Here is a 26,450-nt window from a genome sequence, read left to right as displayed (position 1 = left end):
ATTCTTGACGTTGTAATCTGCCCACCTCAGAGTCCCAAAGTGCTGGGATTACAGGCATGAGCCACTGTGCCCAGCTGGTTTCCAGTTTCTTCCATGTCCCTGCAAAGGACATGAACTCATCCTTTTTTTATGGCTGCATAGTATTCCATGGTGTATATGTGCCACATTTTCTTTATCCAGTCTATCATTGATGGGCATTTGGGTTGGTTCCAAGTCTTTGCTATTGTGAACAGTGCTGCAATAAATATATGTGTGCATGTGTGTTTACAGTACAATGATTTATAATTCTTTGGGTATATATACAGTAATGGGATCGCTGGGTCAAATGGTATTTTCAGTTCTAGATCCTTGAGGACTCCCCACACTGTTTTCCACAATGGTTGAATTAATTTACGCTCCCATCAACAGTGTAAAAGCATTGCTGTTTCTGCACATTCTCTTCAGGATCTGTTGTTTCCTCACTTTTTAATGATCACCATTCTAACTGGCATGAGGTGGTATCTCATTGTGGTTTTGTTTTGCATTTCTCTAATGACCAGTGGTGATGAGCTTTTTTCATATGTTTGGTCTCACAAATCATAAATGTCTTATTTTGCAAAGTGTCTGTTCATATCCTTTGCCTACTTTTTGTTGGGGTTGTTTTTTTCTTGTAAATGTGTTTAAGATCTTTGTAGATTCTGGATATTAGCCCTTTGTCAGATGAATAGATTGCAAAAATTTTCTCCCATTCTGTAGGTTGCCTGTTCACTCTGATGATAGTTTCTTTTGCTGTGCAGAAGCTCTTAGTTTAATTAGATCCCGTTTGTCTATTTTGGCTTTTGTTCCTTTCAACTAATTGAATTAGGCCCAACCAGAGTGCCTGGGATAATCACCCTTAAAGCCAACCAATGATAAACTTTAATTACATCAACAAAATGCCTCCATTTTTATACCTAGACTTACCTTTGATTGAATAAGCAGAGATTATTGCCTACCCAAATAGACTCATAAGGCAAACCGTAGCACAGATTGATGAAAGTGATGGTGCCATCTGTAAGAAACAAGTACACATTAATTAGGAAATTTAAACAAGATTTTTGACTGACATAACTAATCAGAATGCCAAGTCACACATATAGTCTTTAAGTTAAATAATCTTCAAGTAACTCTTCCACCTTAGACATTATCCAGAATTAACCAACCTCCAGGTTAAGAGTATATTTCTCCAGAACTGCCAAGTCTTGTTAAGACTTCCAACATCAAATATAGGTTGAAAGGTTCACAGGATCATCCTTACTTTGGGGCAGCAGGCTACAAACTCAGGCCCCACAGATTCTCTCAAGTTAGGTAATTTGATAGAATGACTCACAACATTTAGAAATTGCTACATTTATTTTATTTTATTTTTTTTTGTGAGAATAACCAGATATCATATTTAGTAACAAAATACTTTAAGATAGCCATTATACAAACATGTTCACAGAACTAAAGGAAACTGTGATTAAAGAAGTAACGGAAGGTAGGATGACAATGTGACATCAAATAGAGAATGTTAATAAACAGAAATTACAAAACAGAACCAAAAGCAAATTCTGGGGTCTAAAATTACATAACTGAAATAAGAAATTGCTACATTTATAAGCACAGTGTTATTGTAGCAAAAGATACAAATTAGAATCAACCAAAGAAGAGATGCCTGAGGAAACATGTGGGAGGGTTTCAAATCTGTAACTTCTGTTGTTCTCAGGGATACTTTACTCTCCTGACATCAATGGGTAACAATAATCAAGAGTATTGTAAACCAGAGAAGGTTCCTTATGCTTCTGGGTCCAGTTTTATTGTTGTTTCACATAGGCATGATTGATTGAACCATCACCCACATCATTTAGTTCGGCTTTAACCCCTTTATTCCTTGCAGAGGTCAGGCTGATATATAGCTCAAAATTCTATCCTCTAATTATGTGGTTGGTCTTTCTGTGAGGCCAGAACCCACCAAAAGTGACTCAGTTAACAGAAACTATCAGGTGTGGATTGAGGATTCCATCATGAACAACACAAACAGTCCTAGCACGTGAAAAACTTTAAGTGTTTAGTTGTAACTTCCCAGGAGTCAGGGACGCAGGTTAGACTTCTATTTGGGCTCAGGACAAATTCCTTATTACTCAGTAATAAATCTAGATAACCTGCAGAGTATTGCATAGAACAAGCTAATTTTGATTCTTGGCTCTCCTTTTGGTTGTTTAATATGCATAATATCACAAAGTAGAAGCTATTTTGTCATCTGTACTTTTGATTATTTTCTCCCGAAAATGTTTTCTTATCCTAATGAAAAAATTCCACATTTCTTTTAAAATTGTGGACTAGATTTTGAATATCTTCTTAACAAAAATCACACAATATATAATATAGATTTGTTAATGTTTGTTTTATCGCCACATTTGGTGTGAAAATATTTTAAGAATATTGCATTAACCAAAATATGTTTTCTCTTTTTTAGTCATATGACATTATAAGGGATGTATTTTTAAATCTATTTAAAAGACTTCGTATGATCTCTTGTGATTTCTATCTAGGCAATTTTCATTCACCCTTTACAAATGAAAATAATTCTGCTAAGGATATATTCACGTGTGCGTGTGTGTGTGTGTGTGTGTGTGTGTGCTTACACATGTGTGTTGTTAGGGACTGCATGTTTGTGATTTCCCTCCAATTTATATGTTGAAGCCCTATTACCCCGATGTGACTGTAATTGGAGAGGAGGCCTCTAAGGAAATAATTGAGATTTTATGGAGGCCCCTGATATGACAGGATTGACTTCCTTATAAGCAGATGACTGAGTGCTTGCTTGCTGCCACTCTCTCGGCACATATACATACACGCACACTCTGAGGATAGACTGTGTGTAAACCTCGGAGAAGATGACCACCTATAAGCCAGCAAGAGAAAACCTGGCCAGGCTGGACCAGCTCGGGCTATTTTGTTATGACAGCTTGAGCAGACTAATACATATTTTAGTACCAAGAAGTAGGATGCTGCTGAAACAAATACCTGAAAATCTGAAAGTGTCTTTGGAACTGTACGATGCATAGAAGCTGGAGGAGTTTGTAAGTGCATGTCCAGAAAAGAAAAAAAAAAGAAAAGAAAAAACTAGATTGCCGTCGCTGTGAAAGGAATGTTGGTAGAAATGCAGATATTAAAGACTATTTTATTTAAAGACTGGAGGGCTGGGAAAGAAAACAAAAGAGCTTAAGGAAAGTTTTCCATCTTCTTATGTAATACATAAATAATTATTAACAGTTTTTTGGTAGAAATATTAATGTTGGTTAAAAATATTAATGGCAGAAACAGGATGTTGGTAGAAATAAAAGCCATTCTGATGAGGCCTCAAATGTAAATAAGAAACAGGTTTTTGGAAAGTAGAAGGAAGGTGATCCTTGCTATGAAATTACAAATAACTTGAATGAATTAGGCCCTCATTTTGTTGTTTTGTTTGTTTGGTTGATTTGGAAGTTGGAACTTGCCAGGTGATAAAATTAAATCCTTAGCTCAGGAGATTTTTAAGCAAAGTTTTGAAAGAGCTGCTTGGATCCTCCTGACTGTTTATAGTAACATGTAAGAGTAGAGATAAATTCAATTAAGAAATGTTAGGCAAAAAGGAACCAGAACATTTAGATTTAGAAAATTCTCAGCTTGCCCATATTGCAAAAATATGAGAATGTATTCTGAATAGAGCAACGGGTGTGTGGCTGAACTGTCACTCAATATAAAGATTATGGAATTATACAAATAGAAACACTGCAAGTTTCAACTGGGGGGACAGAGATCTGATAAAATGAAGGAAAGCTGGGAGGCTTCCTACCTTCTACAAGACAGGACAATAGAGCTATGCTTTTTGGCTGTGAATAAAAGTAATGGTGGCTATTATTCAAGTAAAGAAATAACCATATTTTATTTCATATATAATTCAGAGATCATCAGGCAACTTTATTGGTTTCAAAGGATAGAGTCATCACTTTAGTTTCAACAGGCCACATGGCCTCTATGGAGGCCCCTGGGCCTCCATAGGTAAGTACTTGGGTACTCCTGGGCCTCCATAGGTAAGTACTTGGGTACTCCATACGTAAGCCTTGGGTAAGTACTGCCCTGCAGATATGGGGATGTGGAGTCATTCATAGTCAACCATGACGCCACTACTTGGCAGAGTCATGAGGACAAAATTTCCTCTGCCCACGCCAGTGGGTCTGAAAGGGGGGATCACCACAACAGTGGGCTCAAAGGCAGAACATCATATCAAATAAGATTGTTTTTAAGACTTAAGGTCTACCGAATTTGCCTTGCTAGGTTTTGGACTAGCTTGGGAACAATAACCCCATTTTTCCTTCTAATTTATACCCTTTGGAATGTAAATATCTATCCCATGCCTGTCTTGCCAGTATATTTTAGAAGCACATAACTTGTCTGGTTTCACAGGTTCACAGCTAGACAGAAATTTTCTTCAAGATGAATCATAACTCAAGTCTTGTCTACATTTGGTTTAGATGACATTTAGATGAGATTTTGGACTTGAGACTTTTAGTTTATTTTGGAATGAATTCAGACTTTGGGGACTGTTGAGGTGAAGGAAGCGTGTTTTGCATATGACAATGATACAAATTTGGGTAGAGGAGTCAGGAGCAAAATGTTATGATTGAATGTTTTTCTCCCCCCTCTACCAAATGCAAATGTTTAAGTGTTGGACCCCAGTATGGGCTGTGTTTGCAGGTGATGACTCCACAAAAATAGTTAAGGTTAAATTGGACAATAAAGGCGAGGCCTTGATCTGAAATGATCAGTAATCTTATAAGAAGAGACAACAGAGAGCTTGTACACTTGACTCTGCATGCAAGCACCAAGAAAGACCATGTGAGGTCATAGCAGGAAGACTTCTGTCTACAACCTAGAAAGGGAACCCTCACCAGAACTCACCAAAAGTCAACCATGCTGGCATCCTGACCTTGGAATCGCAGCCTCCAGACCTGAAAGGAAATAAAGGTTTGTTGTTTAAGCTCCCCAGTCTCTGTGGTATTTTGTTATGGCAACCCAAGGGAACTTATATACACAAACATGCATGTGTATATAATTACATATATAAATAATATATATGTACATGTAATTATGTATATATTATTATACAAAAATAATATGCATTATGTATGTATAATTCCCTATTCTTGTGCATTTCACATTCATTTTATTTGTCATATTGAGTTCTAAATATTTCTGTGCTGCCATTGGACTAAGAGTTGAGTCAACTAAAAATCTTATACACAAAAGAGATTGATAAACATGTTAATTCATGAAATTTTATCTTCAGGGACTGCAATAGCTAGGTGTACTTTCTTGAAACATTAGCTAAGGAAATAGCAAGAGAGTCAGATGAGAAAAAAATATAATAATTTTTACTCCTAAAAATGGCAAGGATGACTGACTAGTGGTAGTAAAATTAATATCAGCACTAGTTTAAAATCTTTTCAATTAAAAATAATTTGTTGCAGTGAGCATATTTCTGAAAGTCAATAAATGAATGTCACATTTTTAAGTAAGCAAATAATGAAATAGCCTCAGTGAAAATCTTCTGAAAGACCAAAATCAACCACATTTTTACAAAATAACAATATGTCACAGCTAGCATGTTTCTCCCTTTGAAATATCACTGTCTTATTCAATTTTCCATTGCTTAGAACAGAATACCTGTGAAACGGTTTAGCTGTGTCTCCACCCAAAACTCATCTTGAATTTTAGCTCTCATGTGTAGTGGAAGGCACCCAGTGGAAGGTAATCGGATCATGGGGGCAGGTTTTTACCATGTTGTCCTTGTGATAATGAATAAGTCTCATGAGATCCGATGGTTTTACAAATGGCAGTTCTCCTGTGCATGCTCTCTTGCTTGCTGCCATGTAAGATGTGCCTTTGCTCCTTCTTTACTTTCCACCATGCATGTGAGGCCTCCTGAGCCAAGTGGAACTGTGAGTCCATTAAACATATTTTTCTTAATAAGTTACCCAGTCTTGGATATTTCTTCATAGCAGTAGAAGAAGGGACTAATACAGAAAATTAGTACTGGTAGAGTGGGGTACTGCTATTAAGATACCCTAAAATGTGGAAGCAAGTTTGGAACGGGGTAACAGGCAGAGGTTGGAACAGTTTGGAGGGCCTGGAAGAAGACAGGAATATATGGGAAACTTTCGAGCTTCCTAGAGACTTGTCAAATGGTTTTAACCACAAAGTCCAGGCTGAGGTGGTCTTTTATTGGGAACTGGAGCAAAGGTGATTCTTGCTATGCTTTAGCAAAGGGTCTGGCAGCATTTTGCCCCTGCCCTAGCAGTCTGTGGAACTTTAATTTGAGAGAGATGATTTAGGGTATCTGGAAGAAATTTCTAAGCAGCAAAGCATTCAAGAAATGACTTGGGTGCTCTTAAAAGCATTCAGTTTCATTTATTCACAATGGTATGGTTTGGAATTGGAACTCATGTTTAAAAGTGAAGCAGAGCATAAAACTGTGGAAAATTTGCAGCCCAATGATGTGATAGAAAAGAAAATCATATTTTCTGAGGAAAAATTCAACCTGGCTGAAGAAATTTGTATAAGTAACAAGGAGCCAATTGTTAGTCACCAAGACAATGAAGAAAATGCCTCCAGGACATGTCTGAGGTCCTTATGCCAAAACCTTCAATCACAAGCTGGAGGGCCTAGGAGGGAAAAATGGTTTTGTTGGCTGGGCCCTGGCCCTTGCTGCTGTGTACAGTTCCAGATATTGGTGCCCTGTGTCTCAGCCATGGCTAAAAGGAGCCAACATACAGCTCAGGCCATAGCTTTACAGGGTACAAGTCCCAAACCTTGGCAACTTACACATAGCATTGTGCCTACAGGTACACAGAAGTCAAGAACTGAGGTTTCAGAACCTCTGCTTAGATTTCAGAAGATAAGTGGAAATGCCTGAATGTCCAGGCAGAGGTATGCTACAGGGGCAGAGTCCCCGTGGAGAACCTCTGCTAGGGCAGTGAGGAAGGGACCCCACACAGACCCCACACAGAGTGCCCACTGGGCCTGTGTGCCTAGTTGAGCTGTGAGAAGAGGGCCACTGTCCTCCAGACCCCAGAATGGTAGATCCACTGACAACTTGCATGGTGTGCCTGGAAAAGTTGCAGACACTCAATGTCAACCTGTGAAAATGGCCAAGAGGGGGCTGTGCCCTGCAAAGTCACAGGGGTGGAGCTTCCCTAGACCATGGGAACCCATCTCTTGCATCAGCATGACTGGGACGTGAGACAGAGTCAAGGGAGATCATGTTGTAGCTTTAAGATTTGACTGCCCCACTGGGTTATGGACCTGCGTGGGGACTGTAGCCCCTTCAGTTTGGGCAATTTTTCTTATTTGTAAGGAGTGTACTTACCTGATGCCTGTACCCCCACTGTATCTAGGAAGTAACTAACTTGCTTTGGATTTTATAGGTTCATAGGTGGAAGGGACTTGCATTGTCTCAGATGTCACATTGGACTGTGTAATTTTGAGTTAAAGCTGAAATAAGAGTTGGGGGACTGTCAGGAAGGCATGATTTTTTTTTTGAAGGGTGAAGAAGTAGAAGAGTTTTATTTAGCGTTAGAACAGTTGTAGTGAGCTGTCACAGTGCCATTGCACTCCAGCCTGGGCAGCAGAGTAAGACTCTAGCTCAAAAAACAAACAAACAACAACAACAACAACAACAACACAAGAGCTCAGAGGAGTGAGTAGCTTCTCTCTGTAGGCAAGTCATCCCTTTGACTGTTCAGCTATCAGCAAAGAGGAGGCCCTGGAGAGAGTAGCTCCTCTCTGCAGACAAGCCATTTGGACATCTCTGCAGGTCTCTGAAGCTCTCAGCAGAGAGGGTAGCTCCTGTCTGCTGGCAGGTGGTCTCCGCAGCATTCAGTGGAAGGGTACTCCCCTCTGTAGCTGGCCGTCCTGTCTTATCGTCTCTCTGGCCTCTTCATTCTCTGGCTATCCTCTCTTCTACTCTGGCTGATACCAGGGCTTTTATGGACCTCAGAGGGGAGGAAATGCATGCCCATTGGTCCATGGGTGGCCATGGCAGGCTGTAAAAGGCACCACGAGCTGCATCCCGCCACCATTCATATCCCCCCAGGCTCAGCCCCACCCCCTGCTTGGAGATTGGAGCAGGAGCTGGGAGTGGAGAGAGGCCAGGCAGCATGAGAAGACATCCCCTAGCCTGTAGGGATGCGGTGGGGAGGTCCTTCCTGGGACACCCGAGGTTACAGGCTCCAAAGACACCCAGCTCCTGCACCTGGGAGGGAGTCACAGCCATACCTGGGATGGCAGACCCTGCCTGCTCCCAGCCCTCTCCAAATAGCACAGAAAGGCTCGGATCCACAGCTGCAGTTTAGGAGACAGTAGCCCGACCCAGGAGGGTGGGGCTCCTTTGTGCTGTGTGGAGCAGGAGGCCTGTGTCTGCAGCTCTGGTTTGGGCAGCTGCAGCAACAAACAGTGAGCTCCCGTCCCAACTCAGAAGATGCGGGGCTCCCACCAGCTCCATGGAATGTGCAGCATCAGCCAAATGATGGCAGCAGCTACTGCCATCAATACCAACATGGATGAAGAGATTCTGGAATTACAGAGGCCACATGGCAACTCTCAGCTACCAAACCCTTATTAACACGGCAAGTAGCAAGGATTGAATGTTGATTGCTATGCCATGATTCACAGAAATGTAAGGAGATGAGATTTGGGAGCGGCTGGGGGCAGAATGATATGGTTTCACTGTGTCCCCACCCAAATCTCATCTTGAATTTTAACTCCCATAATCCCCACTTGTCAGGTAATTGAATTTTAAGGGCAGGATTTCCAATTATATTCTTGTGTTATTGAATAAGTTTCCCAAGAGCTGATGGTTTTATAAAGGGCAGTTCCCCTGCACACACTCTCTTGCCTGCCGCCACGTAAGACATGTCTTTGCTCCTCCTTTGCCTTCTGCCATGGTTGTGAGGCCTCCCCAGCCGTGTGGAGCTGTGAGTCCATTAAACTTTTTCTCTATAAATTTCCCAGTCTTGGATATTTCTTCATAGCAGTATGAACATGGACTAATACAAGCTGAAACTGGGTAAGTTATTTACAAAATGAATTTATTTATTTGTTTATGGAGGCTGAGAATTCCAAGGTCTAGGTAACATATTTACTGAGAGTCATATGCTGGTGGGGACTTTCTGCAGAGTACTGAGGTGGCACACGTCATCACATTACGAGGGGTGCTGAGCATGCTAGCTTACATCTATCTTCCCTTTTTAATAAAGCCACTAGTTATACTCCCATGATAACCCATTAATCCATTAACCCAGTTATCTATTAATCCATAAGTGTGTTAATCCATTTATAAGGGTAGAGCCATCATGACCCAGTCTCTTAGTGGTCCCACATCTCAATACTGCCACATTGGGGATTAAGTTACAATGTGAGTTTTGGAGGAGACACATATTCAAACCGTAGCAGTCACGAATCTCTGAATACCATGCTTTCCAAAGTCTTCTATTAAAAATCGCAGTTAGGACTGTAAAACTCTAAAGATTCATCAAGTTCTTTATTGCCCTCATAAGCTGAAATGGACTGACATCAGAGAATAATAATGTGAGTAATATTAAAAATAAACTGTTCAAAATTTATTCAGAAACTGTGCTGAAGTGGCCAGAGGCATTGCCCACAGCTTTTATGAGCATGAGATCTATAAATAGCAGATGATATAATTTAACCTATATATTATTATTATTAGATCTGTTGTGAGATTTTCAATTATTGCTCCCAAAACAACACCCATGCAGAACACTAAAGATGATCTATTACATTGGACTCTGGTGAAACTTAATATAAACATTCCATTCTCAAGTGAAAAGCTCCCTGCATACTCCCATGTTCAATGCTGACGGCAAGACTCACATTCACGAGGGGCTGTGGAGAAAACATTGTTGGGAGGTTTACATAATTAGGGTTATTGAAATGAATATTCCTAAACCTTGGAATAGGGGCTAATCTACAAGTCTGGAAGTTAAATTATGTCTTAATTGATTATAAGAAGTCTGGGGAGATGATTTCTCCGGAAGGTGTACTTATATTCCAAAGAGGAATGAGACCTCATACAATGCAGCTATGCCTGCACTGTAAAGCTAAAGAACCTGGTTTTTAATCTTCTTCCAGAGAAATCTATTTATGTTCAGACGGGTAAGAGCTCAAGATCTTTCCTTCCTGTATTTCTAAGGAAAACATGGCCATACTACAGAACAAAGGTTTTTCTTTGTCTCTTCTTCTTCTTCCAGAGAAATTTATTTATGTTCAGAAGGGTAAGAGCTCAAGATCTTTCCTTCCTGTATTTCTAAGGAAAACATGGCCATACTACAGAACAAAGGTTTTTCTTTGTCTCTCAGCAGACAAGGGAAGACAGCTGTCCAGCTTCTATATAACAAACCAACCAGAATTACATTTCAATGTTCCTTGCCTACAGTAGATTTCCTTACATATATGAGGACATCTTGTTCTCACTACATCACTTCAGGGCTAAGAAATGGAGCAAAGGAGGAAGTATTATTTGCTGTAAATAAGTAATTTTTGTTGTAAATGAATTATAATTTGCTCTATTCCAGAAAACATGTCTGCATTCACAATAACATCATAGTTACATATATTTAAATCTTAACAATCCAAGTTCAAATTAAGTATAGTCATGCGTCCCTTAACAATGGGCATATGTTTTGAGAAATGAATCCTGGAGCAATTTTGTCATTGTGCAGACTTCAGAGAGTGCACTTACACTAATCTGGATGGTTTAGCCCATTGGTCCCCAACCTTTCTGGCACCAGGGACCAGTTTACCACTTTTGTGGAAGATAATTTTTCCACATCAGTGAGAGGTTGCAGCGACGTGCTGGGTTGGAATGATTTAGTTGGACATTAGTTGGATTCTCATAAGGAGCATACAACCTGGATCCCTAGCATGCACGGTTCACAGCAGGGTTCGTGCACCTAGGAGGAGATAATGCCAGGCTGATCTGACAGAAGGCAGAACTCAGACAGTAATGTTCACTCACCCACCACTCACGTTCTGGTGTGTGGCACGTTTCCTGAGAGGCCACGAACCAGTACTTGTCCCCAGCCTGGGGGTGGGAACCCGTGGTCTAGTCTACTACACACTGTATAATGGGCTATATAATACAACCTATTGCTTTTCGGCTACAAACCTGTACAGAATATTACCATACTGAGTACTGCAGACAATGTTAAATAATGGTAAATATTTGTGTAACAAAACACAGAAATGTAAAACACAGTAAAAATACAGTATTATAATATTAAAGGACCATAAGGGTCTGTCATTGCCTGAAACATTGTTACACATATACATATCTAAATACCTTCAGAAAAGGACCACTCATACTTCTGTGACTAATAATATTACTATTACGTAACAAAATCTTTTCGGGTTCCAAATCTCCAACTTACATATCTTATTTTATTTTAGCATTCACTTAACAACATATTGCTGAGATTTGTTTTTCTCTGAAGCACAGATGTCAGCAACCCTTTTCCCACTTGAGTCCCTGGCCTGCGATGACATGCTCCTGGAAGCTCTTAATTGTGTTCTGAGACTATTCAGACATGTGAAAAGTACAATATTACTGATGCACCAGGGTGTGCCTCTGAGTTTTGCTCTGAAACTGTCAGATTTTGAACCAAGCAGCATTAAACTTTCTGTTTTTCAAAGGTAAGTTTTGAGTTAACCTATTTCTTTTGAAATGTTTTAAATTCCCTTCTTCAAAATTCATTTACAATACTTAAGCTTTTTATGTTTTTAGTCTTGAGTACTTTTAAACAGGATGAAGTTCCTAAGTAGCTTATGTTTGTTTTTACTACAAATTAACAGAACTATTTCACTGCAGAATAAAGTTCTAATGGAGGTTAAGCAGGAACACTGTTTGTCTTCATTAAATATAAAGATAGAGCTAGTACAATAATCATAAAACTGCACCAGCAAACAGACACAATTATTAATTCTGTACTATCCCAAATGAGTGTTCAGATGTACTCATTTATTTTCAAACATAAGATGGAAAATATTCAGTACTGAAAACTGAGTAAGACAAATCCACTTTGAAAATGTAGATAGACCTGTGAATAATTATTTTCTATGCTCTTTTCAGTAGCAACTCACAGATATTAAACAGTGCACTCCTTTGACTTTATTAGTAATATGAAAATGACTAAATAATTCCAGAGGTTAGGTTTGCTTTCACATACCACACACCATTATCTTTTCAGTTTAAGGTCACAGCATGTGAAACCCTTTTTAAATATTATCTGATATGATGTTAGCCTAACCTTGTGTAATTGACATTTTCCTATTTCACTCCAGTGGGAAATTATGTTTTCTGCCTTTAGGCATGGATGTACCTGGAATTAATGTGCTTTGTCAATGGTGGAACTGTATTGTTGGAGACCAGTGTTTGTAAACAGAGGCATTATTAAGAATGCAACCTTTGCAAAATGTAATGTCATCCATATCTCTGGGTGAAGAAGGGCAGTACAAAAAATACAGGGAATAAGAAATGGTACTGCTTATAAAATGCAACAAATATTTTCATCTTAAAGGATGTAGTAATTACTTCTATTGTACTAAACTACTCACTACATAATTAAGACTACAGAAAGGAAAAAAAGTATGTTTGTGTTAAGATAATGTGCTCTTAAAAGGCACAAGGTAATTATAGAAGCAAAAAGTATAGGTCCCAAATTTATTTCTTCAAAAAGATAAAAACTTTTCTGAGTTCTGTTTTGTTGCTAATTTTAAGAAAATTTCCCCTGTTAGACTATAATCAATAAGATTCCAGTGCTTGGAGTCTATGATTCTATTCCATTTATTAACAATGTGTAGTATAAACAAATTCAGAAAAATAAAAAGTAGAAAAACGTTCTGCATTATGTTACCACTATAGAAAATTTTTGTAATGCCCATCATTATTATACTTGTTCAGATAAAATGGCAAATTCCAATTTCATAAATATATTAGTCTTGTTCCTTTTTCAGTGTCTATATATATATAATTAATTGAAACTTTTTATTGTTATGAGTATCATATTTTTCTCCAAGGCTTGCATTTTCATCTTATTGATAATGTCTTTCAATAGGAAGTCAAATGTGTTCATTCTTTCTTTTGTTCATTCTTTTTATATCTCATTAAAGGAGCATATTTTCAAGCCTGCAAAGATTTTCTCTTTGATATATTTGAGTTCTAGCACTTATATGTAGATATTTTATAAATTTGTAATTAATTTGTAGGCATGGCATGTGTTAAAGATCAATATGTATATTGGTTGATTAACATTTTTAGTTGTTTCAGAATCATTTGTTGAAAGTACTTTTTTATTTCTCAACTGAATTACTGTGGCAACTTTGTCAGAGTCAATGGATCATATATGTCTGGGTCTGTTTTGGACTCTTTCATTGATTTATATGTTTGTCCTTAGCTTTAAAGTTATTACTGAAATCAAGCAGTGAAATCTACCATGTTTCTCTTCTTTATGAATATTCCTTCTTTATGAATTTTCATAAACATTTTTGAATTATTGATTTCCAAGACAGTCTGGTAGAATTTGATAGGGAATATGCTGAGTCAACATATTAACTGTAAAATTTGGTATGTTAATCATATTTTGTGTTCTATTCCTCGAAATTTATGTATCTCTATTTAGGTCTTCAGACTGATCCTATGGAGTTTTGATCTGAAATACTCTGAATTTTTTAGCATTCAGTGTTTAGTATTTAGTATTCAACATATGTTGTTAAATTTCTTCCTAAATGCCTTTTACTTTTATGTTCCAGACAACTACTGCTTGTATACATAAATTCAATCAATTATGGTAAATTTACCTTGTGTTGATGCTAACTTAAAATATTACTTCATGGACTTGTCTTAAGTTTTTTTCTAATTACATAATCATATCACCTGTGATTCAAAACAAGTTTCCTTTCCTTTCTCCGTTGTATACACAATATTTGCTTTTCATGTCTTACAGCACTGGCAAGGAATTCCACAACATGTTGAATAGAAGTGAAGAGAGTGAAAATTTATGCCATAATCACTATTGTAGAGAAAATGTTTTACTCCATTTGCAGAATCCATAAAAATATTTAACTCATTCTCCCTTAAATATGATATAAGGTGTAGATTCCATTTACTAGGATGAATAATATTTTTTTCTAATAGTATTGTGCTTTTTGTGTAATACCAGAAAACTTTTAGTTTAATCCAAGATTTTCTCCTATGTATTTTTTCGAAAGTTTTGTGATCTAATTTTTGCACTTTGGTCTACAATTTATTTTTCATTAGTTTTCATGTATGGCATAAGGTTTTTAACTAATATTTTCATATGGCTGTATAAAATTATATATAAATAATAGTTGGCTATGTATTATTCAGTGTATTTGTTTAAAAGACTACCTTTGCTCCACTACCTGTTTTGGCAACTTTTTTCATTATCAATTTCCTATATCATAATCTAAATTTCTGAATGCTTAGTTCTGTTCCACATATCTACATGTCTGTTTTTGTGCTTATATCACACAGTCTTGGTTTCTGTAGGCTTGCAGTAAATTTGGTGCTCGGGAAGTGTACAATCTCTAACTTTTTTATAATAAGGTTGGATATTCTTGGTCCTTTCAGTTTCATATAAATTTTACATTTATTTTCTCAAATTTTGAAACATACTTTGCTGGGATTTTCATAGATATTTTATTTAACCTACATATCAATTTGAAAATAATTACCATCTTAAAAATATTTAGTCTCCTAATCCATGAACAAGGAATATCTCTTTATTTACAAATTGAATTTCTCTCAGAAATATTTTATAGTTTTCATTGTAAAAGCCTTGTACATTCTTTGTTAAATTTCTTCTTTTCTTTCTTTTCCTTTCTTTCCTTTTTTTTTTTTTTATTTTCAGACGGAGTCTATCTCTGTTGCCCAGGCTGGAGTGCAGTGGTGTGCTCTCGGCTCACTTTCACTGGATGAAAGACATTGGTAAGATCCATTGGTCGACCATTTGTACTTTATCTTTTTCCTAGAAGGTATTATAGTTACTTATATGCCAATTTAAAAATTTTTATTTTGATATTTGTTTTATGATTTGTTAAAACAGATGAACAATGTTCTTTACATGAGGACTAGTTCAGATATAAATGCTAAGTTTGACCGTTATGCCATCTCCACTGAATACTTTCATTGTTTAATACGGATTCATCCATCTGACAGATTGAAGTTTAAGAGGCTCTGACATCTGTGAGCTCTGCACACTTTTTACTTTACAGCAGCACAGTCATGACACTCCCGGCACTTGGAGCGTCACACAGGGCCTCCAGGACTTATCAAAGAAATTCATATTCGGATTCCCATTTGATTTTTGTCAAGCCTCATTCTGGTATTCTGCTCATAATTTCCAGCCTCTTTTCCCTTTCTGAATTCCTTTCACCATCTCACATGAAGGAGATCGATGTGGTCTGCTTCTGATGACCCTGCAAAGTGGCCTAGAAAATGCTTTTGGGCAGAAAGCCAGGTCAATTATACTGTGTCTTGTCTTTGTTTTTCTTCTTTTGATTACCAAAACACTGTCTTCTTTGTTGTCAAATACCAAAAATTCTATGTCTCAAATATTTTGTCTTGTGTTTTAATTGTTTATGGTTGAAGGGCCTATTTATTTATAATAAATGAAAGCAGCTATTTATGTCTTTGTTCATTCATATATGTGTCTCAATGATATTTGTAACTTGTACACCTTTAAAAAGCTAGAGCACTAATAATGTATTTTCTGCATTAATTCGCAATGTATTGTTTTCCTTTTATTTGTGGATGTATTCTTCTATATTTAGCAATGTAGAAATGCATAAATATTATACTTTGCAAACATGTTTTATAATTTTAGGTACTCCTCAGTTAATAAATTTGACAATAATGCCTATTTATTTTCAGTTTTATGATGATTTTTGTATTTTATGTCCTTTACATTACTTGGCAATAAAGGGATTTTATATATACATATAATTATTTATATTTTTTTCCTTTATTTCAAATGGTCTAGAATAACTTATTGCACAACTCTTTATTAATTTAAACTATTTGTATTTATCTGATACTATATGTGTTATTATATACATATGTGTTGTTATAACCTTATAACTCTAGTTACTCTAATGTGTTTATTATTTAATTGGCTAGTAAATATTAATCAGTTTACTGAAATTCCCCTTACTACTTTAGACTCAACCTAAAATTGTGGGCAGGTAGACACTTTATATCACGCATATAGTTAAGATTATAGTAAGTATTATTCTAGGTCATATGATTTTAGTTATCCAACATGATATATTTCACATATTTTATCTCTTACAGAATTGAATGACTGTAGGTTTTCTAAGTCATTTGCAGCATACAGTTATTTTTACTTTCTTAAATATATTTATTTAACCTTTAGTATCGTAAGAATTTCCTTACATTTCAGAAACTCATGGGAATACTTTTTCTATTTTCCTGAATATTAACAATAACTTGTAAAATTTATTCAGGTCTAGTTGTGTTATTTCCTACTTGCATTGTCCTTGTGAAAGTGCCTTGAAAAATATAATTCTATCACAGATGTTGATACTTAAAATATTTTTTTTAAATTTGACCTTTAAGGAATATATGAAATATTGTCTTTGATACAAATGAACAAATTCAAATTGTATTCAAATACTGTATAAAATCTTTCTTCATTTTTTCTAATCATTATGACCAGAGAGCATGAATAAAATCTTCAAAAAATTGTAAATAAATGGAAGATTTTGAGGGTGAAAGTAAGTACACACATACACATATGATTATTAATTTATTTTTCTATATATCTCTAGGAGATTTAGAGAACTATCATAAACCTATTTTTAACCTAAAAGTAGACTTTTCAATCTAAAAAAAAATTACTGGGTTTTATTTAAAATCAACATAATAATGACCAATAATAATTCAATGGGAACAAAATAGTATGCTGATGTTACATTGAAGTTTTCTAAAAATAGATTACTTAGAGAGCCCTATAAAGAAAGCACTAATAATGTTGTGGTAGCTATAGAACAGAAATTATCCAGTAAAATTTTCAAAAGTCTTGAAATAAATTTTGCATTCGTAATAAAACTATATAATATTGAGGATTCAAAAATTATTTTCATAATACATTTTGGCAAAGCATTGACCTCTTCCGTACTAGAAAATGGGTCAGGGTGAAAATCAGAAATGATAAACAGAAACAGGGTAAAGGGGCTACAGAACCCTGCTGTTTGATTAATATCACATACTGAATGGGAATGAGTTTTAGTTCAATGTATGTAGAGGCTCATCCAGGAGTGCAGCAGGGTTCTGAAAGATTAGTGTAGACTCCTGTTGAGTTTATAATCTGTAAATGTTAAATGTTCAAGGCATGCTGTCTGGCTGTTTTAACCAAAGTCAGTCTGCCACTGGAGTTTAGGTCATTACACGTCATTTAAGTTCAATAAACATTTATTGAATGCATTATGTTACAAATAGCATACTAATCAAAATATATAAAATTATTGTCATAATCTATTTGTGGCTCTTTGGAGGTTTGAGTCCTCTTGTTATTATTCCTTGAAACATAGTATAATTTACTAAGGATGAGACTATTACCAATGCCCCTTTTTGCTGCTGTATTCATTTTTATGTCATGACAACTCCTGATCAGTGTAGGGAATGGAGGTACGAGTATACTGTGAGATCTATTTATTGTGTTAAAAGTATTTAAATGTGTAAAGTTAACATACTTGCCTGTTCAGTATGTTCATGCTTTAAAAAATGTATAGCAAGCACTACATTCAAAACTACATATTTTAAATGTGACTTTTCTTCTTCCCCTACTTTTTGGAGACTTAATGTATTTTATTGTAATCGGTAAAAAGGTGAATCAATTTATCAGGAATCAACCCACTATATTTGTTCATTGTTATAGAAAAGAAATCCAGTCACTATTAAAGGTGTAGTTTACTAAGGAAAATAATAGTTCATTTATCTGGAGGCTTAAATCTGCTATAAGACATCTTCATGCGAGATAAATCATACTTAGATTAATTCTTGCTGCTCCTAGAATAAGCGTAAAAGCTGTTACATATAAGATGTATACATTTAATGACCTTAGGTAAAGATAATACATTTCCACTAAGATGAAATGTGAAGTTCTTTGGCTAGGGCTACCAAACAGAACAAAACAAAACAAAACAAAAAATACTGCTTTGATGGATTTTCCTTAAATCTGTTTTTCTTCTTTATTCATATTATTTTTGTGGTTAATCCTTTTTTAAAATGAACATGTTTTACTTGATATATATTTAACTTTGTAAATTTGCTAATAACTGAATCTTGTCATGGTTTGCCTTATTTATATATATATGTCTAGGTCTTTATCAAACCTTATGCTACCTGAAGGCATAAGTCACATCTCAGACGCCATTTTAGCAACTCTTTAAATATAAATTTTCTTCTGTGATAAAGTAACAGGAGACAAACTTACCCTCCTCTTATTAAACATATAGAAACATGAATGGTATATATGACAGAATAATTTTCAATCTAGAGAGCAGATAGCTCAAGACAGTGATTCTGAGTAAAATAAAACAACAGGTGATTCTTATAAGCATCCCAGTTCACTGCCTAGAGTAAGATTCCAGGCTGAAGAATAGGAAAGAGAACCCAGACAAGGAGACAGGATCCATATATTGGTGAATCCAAAACAGTATTTGTGGGAGAAATATCAGAAAAGAAGAAACTGCTTATTGATGAAACTTTAAGAACTGCAGAGACAGCCACTGAAGTGTTTGGCTGAGAACTGCTGTGTGTGTGTGTGTGTGTGTGTGTGTGTGTGTGTGTGTGTGTGTGTGAGAGAGAGAGAGAGAGAGGGAGGAAAGAATAAGCTACCCAAAACCAGAAAAGGACCACAAGGACCACCTGTAAGTTATGGGTAGAACAATCAATCACCAGATTTAAAACATGGCTGGAGATGATGTCCCAACCAGCAAGACCCCTTGTGACATAGGATGATCAATCTGATGTGGATGGATATTGCCTCACTATTGGCAATAAAATGCTTTTGAATAAAGGCTGTTCTGAACCCACTGTGTCAAAACTTGGGGAAGGATCATAGCAATTCCATGCCTTCATTCCAGAATAAAAGTTCAATGCTATTCAGAAGAATAAAACCAAATCTAGGACACAAGAAGGAAAACTCTATGAAGCACACCATCCAATTCAAAAGAGGATGTGAAAATAAAGAAAAACAACCTGTAATCAGAAAAAAAAAGCAGTTAATTAAATAACCCCACAATTACACCAATGATACAAATCTATAAATAAGAATATTCACATTGGTACCATAAATATATGAAAAGCTATTCTATATGAGTGTATGCTATATCAATATATATCAGTAGCCTGGAATCTCCCTGGAGAGCAAAATCCATGTTTGACTACCTACTCAGGTTTCCACTTGAATGTTTAATAGACATCATACCTTTAATATGTCAAAATTCGATTTATGGTTTCTCACCACCAATCCTGTTACTCCACTATTTTTTCTGCAAATCAGAAATCAACAATTATATTTTTCTCTACAAAACATTGGAGTCTGTGTTAACTACTTTCTCTTTTGTAGATTCTTATTTTAATTTATCAAGAAATTATGTCATGCTTATTTTCAAATTATATATGGAATCTTTTTTAAACCATCTCTATTACTGCAGCCTAAACTACAAAAATGTATTGCAGAAACATTTTATTGAAGTATAAATGAAGACCAGTTACTGCACAAATCTTGTATTCAATTCTATTTTTGCAGTGAAAACCCATCTGTATAACTAGTATCAGGATAAAAAAACATAAGGAAGTTTTATCTTTCCCTTTTACAATCACTGTATCCTTGAAGATATAGTATCACCACTGAATAATTTTCCTGATAAATACATTTCATATAAATGAAATCATACAGTATGTACTTTTTTACTACCTGAAACATTTTTTAAATAATACACTTATGATTATCATCCATGTTATTTTGTGTAGTTTCATCGTTATTATTTTCTGTTTAGTAGTCTCTGCTTATCCATGGTTTCACTTTTCACAGTTTCAGTTACCCCTGTGCAGCTGGGAGTCCAAAAATCTTAAACAAAATATTCCAGAAACAAACAATTTTTAAGTTTTAAATTGCACATCATTCTGAGTGGCATGATGAAACCTTATGCCATCCCACCCAGGATATGAACCATTCCTTTTCCAGATCATTCAGGATATATAAGCCACCCACTGATCTCTCACTTAATAATAAACTCAGTTATCAGGTGGACTTTTGTGGCATTGCTGTGCTTGTCTTCAGGTGGCCCTTATTCGACTTAATAATGGTCCCAAAGTGCAAGCATAGTGATGCTGGTAAATTGTTATAATTGTTACATTTTATTGGTTTTTGTTAATCTCTCATTGTTCCCAATTTATGAATTAAACTTTATCATTGGTATGCATGTATAGGAAAAAATATATAGTTTGTTTATGGTTCAGCACCATCCCCAGTTTCAGGCATTCACTAGGGGTCTTGAAGATTAATTCTTGTGGATAAGGGGGGAATATTATATATATTGCAATTGTCAAAGCATACTATAATATTTGTAATTATTTTATAGGTTATACAAATTTGAGTTGCTTTAACTTTGACTATTTTGAATAATACTGCTATGACTAGTCTTCCATATACCTTATGGTATAGCAAATGTGTACTTTGTTGAAGATATAAGTAGGAGAAGAATTAATATGTCAGGAGAAATGCTTGTGTTGTTGAATTTAACACATTTTGTCCAAAAGATTTTGAAAGTGGTGTGATGTACAAATCTAGTAACTGCTTTTGAGAGCTGGTAACACTCCATATCTTTGCCTAAACGGTATTAACAATCTGTGTACTATAGTCATGCTAGTGGATATGCACTTGTGTCATATGATAACTCCAGTTTTTATTTCTAAGCTGACTAATAATACTAATATTCTTTCATGTTCATTGACAATTTGACTCGTGATTCTTCTATTTGGAGCTTTTGTCCCCACCTTCATATTTGTCTGTTTTTTATTTGCTTACGTTTCCTTATTGACTTCTAGGAGTTCTTATTTTTTTCCATAATGTTTTTGACAAAAGTGCTGCAAATATCTCCTCCATTATACTCTGTATTGGGAATCTGTGGTGAAGAGAATTATGAATTTGCTTTTCAGGAATAGCTTGGCTGAGTATAGAATTCTCATCTGACAGTGTATCTTTAAAAATGTTCAATATATTTCTAAATATTTGAATATGTTATTCCACTGCCTGTGGCTATGATAATTTCTTGTAAATAATTTACTAATTTTGTAGATTATTTCCTGTAAATTACATTTTTCGTTCTGCATTCAGGGTTAACTCATTTCCCGTCTTTGGACAGTTTGACTATAATGTGTCTAGGTGTCGATGTTTTTTAGTTTATTGAGTGTGGAGATCAGTTTTTCTCAACAAATTTAGGATGCTTTTAGACATTGTTTCTACGAATATTCTTTCTGTCTCTCTCTCTCCTCCCCTTGTGGGATTCCATTTTGCATATGTTGGCCCTTACTGGTGTTCCATAGTATCGGAATCTGTACATTTTTCTTCAATATTTTTCTTCTTTCTGTTCCTCATACCAGATGAACTCAAATAACCTATCTTCAAATTCATGTATTTGAAACTCAAACCTGAAGTTTAGGCTCCCTAATATTTTTCCCTTTATCCTTACACTAATAACACACTGTCATAGTTACTGTAGAATTGAGATGTACTTTGATATTTCCTATGCTAACTCAGCACACTTTTTGTCTTGTTTGTATTCAAGATCGTATTTGCTGGTCTTGACTGTTCTCCTTACTAGGTACATTTATATGTATACATAAGCCTCTTGACTCTTCAAAAATATCCTCTGGGTATATTTGGTAGAGATTGAGTGACTGTCAAGGTGACTTGGATTTAAAGAACAATGCCGAATAGAAGCAATTTGGGCAGTCATTATTGGCTCATTCCTATTTGCGAGAGAAAGGTATCAGCATTTCACAGTTAAATATGATGTTAACTAGGTATGGTCTGTGAATACCACCACATTAGGACATTTTTTCTATTTCTCATTTGCCAAGTGATTTTGTATTACGACACATTTTGTATATTATCAAATATCGAGGAAAACACTAAGTGTTTTGTTTTATAGCAACATAAATAAAGAGGTAACAAAATCAGTTTTTAATCTGTCAAACAAAAACAGTTTTCTAAATTAGTTGGTCATTGACGCCTTGCTTCAGCACATATGACTGTGATTGTAAATATCATCAAGTGAATGACAGCCTCAAATTTTTTAAGGGAAACCAATCAGCAGTGGACCCATTCCTGCGAACAGCCTTCTGAAACGAGCCAACCAATGATAGTCTCATGGAACACAATTCTCCAAGCCCGAATATTCATTATATTCTCCCACTGCACAACCAGCCCCAAATCACCATTTCAACAAAATCCTCATATAAAATTAACAGTCTACTGTATTTTAAACTACTGTGCTTAACAATTATAACTTTCCTTTTTTAAAAATAAATAAAATTGTATTCTAGTTGTTTAAAATCTTGTATAATAATCTCTTCCTACCACAGTGTCTAGATAATTATAAGACTGCTTTTCTTTATTGATTGATTTTCAAATGTTTGTTTTCATTTTTTTATAATTACTGAAGCCAGAGATTTATATATTGTTCTCTCATAACCTTGCTTCTACCCTTGCCACCTTGCAGTCTATTTTTTACTGAGAAACCAGAGTACTGTTTATCCTTGCCTTACTTTGCCTCACTTTGTATTTTTCTCTCACTAACATACATCGAAGATAAACTGTGCTTACTAGAATGCAAAGCAGATTAGAATTTCCACAGTATCTAAAGACTGTGACAAGTATACAATTACAACTCAAAGTTTATATACGGTATAACATAAATAAAAATTCACATTCACAAACTGAAACACTTAAGCAGCAGAAACTTATTGTTTCTAAGAAAATGCTTCAGCCATCTCCAAAACTGAAAGAAACATTATAAAATATTGTTGTGAATCAACTTTATCACAGAAACATAGACAATTATCATATATCGTCAGGGCTTCAAGAAGTCACTTTATTTTATTTTTTGCAAAATGACACAAAATATTTAATTGTATTTATAAATCTGTATCTCATTTTCAGTATTTGCTCATCTTTTAATTTACATTTTTATAAAAACTTCTTTAATATTAATTTCTGAGGCTCTAAAGCAGTGCTTTAGGATATATTCTTTTTCAAACATATTTTTGTTATACTGAAATATATCTTACTTCATTGACATGCATTTTTTGTAGCAAAGAAAATCCATATTTCCATTGAATGTGTGTGCATCTCTAAAATTTGATATTTTTATAATGTTTTATTAGTTCCATAAAATTTTGGGAAGAGGTATCTGGTTCTTGCAATTTATATTAATATGCTTATGTTGGAGCATATGAAAGACAGCATGTAGAATGATTGTATCAACTCACCAAACAAAATTACCTTGTAGACCATGGTATTGTGTACAGGAAAACATCCAATATTTACCATGTGGACCAAAGTGAAGCTATAATTAACATATCTATTATAACCAGATATTAAAGGACAACAGAGCCAAAGAAAAATAAATAATATTGTTACAAAGGACAATTGATAGTGTCTTTTCATTACAAATCATGAGATTCTGTGCTTTCTTAAAATAGGCATGGGAAAAGTTGTTCCATTGGGACATTGATCAAATAAAAACGTGTTTGCTTTTATTAAAAAGAAAGGCAAAGGAACTGAACTCTAATATAATTTGTCTGACTACAATGGGACAGTAAAGCTTTTCAGAAAGGGTTCTAAATTGGCTTGATTAATTTACACACAGTGTGTTTGAATTCTTCCTAGATTTGTGGGCTTCTAAATTAGCTTGATTAATTTACACACAGTGGGTTTGAATTCTGCCTAGATTTGTGTATTATCTGCATTTGTGCTTTTTATACAAAACTTCTCAAGTGAAATGAATACGATTTTTGTCTTAGATGGTGAACTGTCTGAAATTTCCATTTAAATTTCTCTACACTTGCTTTCACGTCAATTACTGCTATGGCAAGCATTCCTTCTCACAGGGTGGTTATGACCTAGTGGTAGGTCTAACATTTCCTCTTCTGTGCTTCCCATGATTACTTATGTGACAGCAGAATAGAGAATGTATTTCCTGTCATCCAAATGGGGTGGTTGTAACACAAAATTAATCTTTAAAATTACTCAGTGAGTGACTTGAGTTGAATAATTTTAAACACAACTGCCTCTGGTCTTGACCAGCAGAGAAGGGCTTAGTCTTTATGGATTCTGTCACTGAAGCCTGTAATATTATAAGTGGAAGCTCTGAAATATTGTATATCTACTATCCAACATATAGACTTATATGTTATTTAAGTCTTGTGTTTTAAAAACTGTAATTCATCAAATGTAAGATTTAATGGGAGTCTGTTGGTCAATTTCTAATATCTCTAAGTATGTTACTTGGGTATATTACATCTATATCTCTAGATGATTATTAAATAAATTATAATCCTATAGCAATGTAATTTATATAACATAGGTCAATAAGTAAAACAATGGAAAAACATGAATTTTCAATGTTGAGAGGATTATTAATAATGTTGCTTAGCATATTGTGAAATTCACATTTTTTTAGAGTGGAGATCATGTGTATTCCATGTGACTATAATTGTGAGAGAATAATATTCATTAGAGACGATCTAGAGGGTACCAGAGACGTTCTTTTAGTCATCCTGGTCAATAAATCAATTAAGTACTTAGCTGAAATAATTGAAGATTGACATCAGAAGTCACTAACTATATTATAAAATTATTTATATTTTAATAATTTTAATAAGTGTGTTTAATCTATATATTATATAATCTATGCATTATGTGGTATATTATGAGGTTATTGAAATATTTTATTGATGCATAACATCCTAAGTTAAATTTTCTGTTTTCAAATAGAATTATGGATGGAGACCAGAACAATGGAAATTGTAACTTGCTCTCATGTCAAGATTCTGATGCTCAAAGTTAGGAAAAATAGGTTAAAAATGATGACAGCAAAAATGTATCTAACACCATAGATTGTGAATTCTCTAAGCATTTCATTCATGATGTATATACTACTATTTTCATACAGTAAATGAAACCCTAAAATAAAATTTAATTGTCCAAAGTCACTGAGTTTATAAATAGCAGACCCGAATCGAATGTAAGTAGTCTGACACAGAATTTGTGATTATAACCATTACACAAGGTGAATGCCATGGCATTTTAGTAGGGAATATTTTTGTCTTGTGTATATAAAGTGGGCAGGGGATAAGGAATGTAAAAATCCTCTGAAAATTGATGAGAATCCTTAGATGTAAGAGATCACCTTTGGAAAAGAGTGTTTCCTACTGAACCATGGTCAGGTCTCTCATGGAAGAAAGGGAGCTATAAACATGGGTAAGAATTAGCTATGCATATAAAGAAAAAGAGTTCAGAGAACAGTAGGGTCTACTCCATAACTGTTATGAGAATAATAAGTAAATGTGGATACTATAACTAAAATCAGGTATAATGCAAAGTACAGAGACGTATATGTAAGTATCAAGTCTAGAAATTAATTAAGGCAACAGAATTATATATAATAATATACCAGCTAAAGATGCTCCTTCACATGTGTGCCTTAGACAGATAGCACTATGTTTGAATAATCTCTGTTACTTTATTACAAGTAAACTCTCAATATATTTGTTGTTGGCCAAAGTGTGTGCTTCTTAAAATATAAATATAGGAAGCCAATATATGGAATAGTAAAAATTATCTCAAAATTTATAAGATGTGGTTATGATCATATCAGATCAATTCTTGGTATAAAATTATAGCTCACCTAAATCCAAAAGTGACACTTCTTCAGTGTTAAAACAGTAGCACCCTCTCCAATATAAGGTCACAATGCTTCGATGTGTTCCAATAAATATACAAAGAATATGAGATTAAATTGAATAATTACCAACTGAAGAGATCACCAGAACAAATAATTTGATTGATTATTAACCTGAACAAGTCAAAATAATTATTATTTTTATGACACTTAATAAGATAGCAAGTCAATAGAGAACTAAGGCTTTTCAACTGGTTGCTTTTCAACCACTTGTCAGTTTGGGTATTACAAAAAGTTAAGGTTAAGATATATTTAATAAATTTTTAGGTATATATCTCAAAATATCTCAAATATATATAAATGTATAAATATAT

Source organism: Colobus angolensis, unplaced genomic scaffold (assembly GCF_000951035.1).
Source record: "Colobus angolensis palliatus isolate OR3802 unplaced genomic scaffold, Cang.pa_1.0 Scaffold73, whole genome shotgun sequence".
Taxonomy (NCBI): Eukaryota; Metazoa; Chordata; class Mammalia; order Primates; family Cercopithecidae; genus Colobus; species Colobus angolensis.
The sequence above is the reverse complement of the archived record's forward strand: the minus strand, read 5'-3'. Positions refer to the sequence as shown.